Here is a 2,623-nt window from a genome sequence, read left to right on the forward strand (position 1 = left end):
CAGGCTGGTGTGCTTCTTCCATGTGGGCTTTGTTGCTTCAGAGCTTGATGGCTGCTTGTTTACCTTCAAGCCTTTAAGACCCCAGACGCTATATCCTTTGATAGCCGGGCCCATCAGCTTTCTTCACCACTTTTGCTTATTCACCCGCTTTGTCTTCAGCAGTTGTGTCAGGAAGGTGAGCATCACAGAATGCCAATTTAATAGAAGAAAGTTTTTTGCATTCATTGAGTACTTAAGTGGAGGCCCAATGTCCTTTTGCTACCTTATTACTAAACCTATAAATATATGCACATAGATCGATTTCTCCATCCTCATATATAAATATATTTGCATATGCACATGTCTTTATCTAGACCTCTATAAATGCTGTTTGCCTCCCAGCTCTTTACTTGATTTCCCTTGACTTTCCTCCTGTCCCACTATCATGCTCAGTCCCCACCATTTTATTGGGGTCTCATACAACTCTTATCACAATCCATACATACATCATTGTGTCTAGCACAGTTGACCATTTGTTGCATCATCATTCTCAAAACATTTTCCTTTGACTTGAGTCCTTGGTATCAGCTCCTCACTTTTCCCCCTTCCTCCCCCATCCTCCCTCCCTTACGAACCCACGATAATTTATAAATTCTTAAAATTTTTTCATGTCTTACACTCTCTGATGTCTCCCTTCATCCACTTTTCTGTTGTCCATCCCTCAGGTAGGGGGTTATATGTAGATCATTGTGATCGGATGCCCCTTTCTCCCCCACCATCTCCTTACCCTCTTGGCATTGCTACTCTCATTATTGGTCCTGAGGGGTTTATCTGACCTGGATTCCCTGTGTTTCCAGCTCTTATCTGTACCACTGTACATCCCCTGGTCTAGCCGGATTTGTAATGTAGAATTGGGATCATGATAGTGGGGTGAGGGGTAGGGAGCATTAAAGGACTACAGGAAAGTTGTATGTTTCATCAGTGCTATACTGCTCCCTGACTGGCTCGTCTCCACCCTGCAACCCTTCTGTAAGGGCTTGTCCAGTTACCTACAGATGGGCTTTGGGTCTCCATTCCACACTCCCCCACATTCACGATATGATTTTTTATTTTTTGATGCCTGATACCCGATCCTATCGACACCTCATGATCACACATGCTGCTGTGCTTCTTCCATGTGGGATTTGTTGCTTCTCAGCTTCATGGCCACTTGTTTATCTTCAAGCCTTTAAGACCCCAGACCCTATATCTTTTGATAGCCAAGCACCATCAGCTTTCATCACCACATTTGCTTATGCACCCATTTTGTCTTCAGCGGTTGTGTCAGGAAGGTGAACATCACAGAATTCCAGTTTAGAACAAAGTGTTCTTGTGTTGAGGGAGCACTTGTGTAGAGGCCCAATGTCCATATGCTACCTTAATACCAAACCCACAAATATATGCACATAGGTCTATTTCCCCATTGTCATCTATAAATATGTTTACATATGCACATGCCTATATTTAGACTTCTATAAGTGCCCTTTGCCTCCTACTTCTTTCCTCTATTTCCGTTTACTTTCCTCTTGTCCCACTATCATGTTCAGTCTTCATTGAGTTTCAGTTATTCCTCTCTGTTACATTGCCCTTGATCAAGCCCCAACAGGCCTCCTACACCCTCCTCGTCATTGAATTTTTGGATCACTTGTTGTTCCCTTGTCCCTGGATTTGTTAACCCCCACCCTTTCCGTCGCCTCCTCCTCTCCCATGTCCCCCAGAACCTTCGGCCCTGCTGTTTTCTTTCCTCCAGTTTATTTATCCCACCTATCTTATATGGACAAACCTGCAGAGATAATAATACACATAAAGAACAAGAGAGAACAAAGCAAAGTAACAAATGAAAACAAAACAACAACAACCCAATGACCAAAAAAAAAAGAAAAGCCTGTAATAGTTCAAGGTCTGCTTGTTGACCTCTAGTAGTGTTTTCTGGTCGAGTCTGATGGGGTGCCAAGCCCTAATCCCAAAGTCTATTTTTGGTATTCCCTGCAGACTTCATTGCTCTGTTCCCCTTGCTGTTCTGTTGCACCCCTTAGTATTTCACTTCAGTGTGATGGGGTCAGATGGGGTGCAATTCCTACACTGTGGTTGTCTCCAGTGCTGTTCCCCATAGTGCTATGGGTCAGCGAGGGATGTTGGTTCTTATAGCGGGGTTCCATGATTCTGTCTGTGCTTTGGCTGCTCTGAACAGGAATATCATCCTCAGGGCTTGGTGGGCCAGGTTGTATTCCACTCTCTCTTCCTCTCCCTTCATTTGCTCCTGTCTACTCTGATCAGACATGTCCCTCTCCCTGAGCTGTAGCTTCAGTGCTGTTCTCTGTCTTATTGATTTTTTCCATTTTTACTTTATTTTTCATATTATTTATTTCTGCTTTGATCCTTATAATCTCTTTTTTACCCTTTATTGGAGGGATTATGTTGTGGTCGTTAAGTTCTTGGAGGTGTTGTGTTAGAGTTTTGATTTTAAATTTCTCCTCTTTTTGCATGTATTTGTTGATAGCTATAAATTGGCCTCTGATTACTGCTTTTGCTATGTTTCAAAGGTTTTGATATGTTGTGATATTCTCATTTGTCTCAAGGAAAATTTTAATTTCCTCCTTTATTT

This window comes from Echinops telfairi, unplaced genomic scaffold, assembly GCF_000313985.2.
Source record: "Echinops telfairi isolate 266 unplaced genomic scaffold, ASM31398v2 ScPeMD7_44;HRSCAF=162, whole genome shotgun sequence".
Lineage (NCBI taxonomy): Eukaryota > Metazoa > Chordata > Mammalia > Afrosoricida > Tenrecidae > Echinops > Echinops telfairi.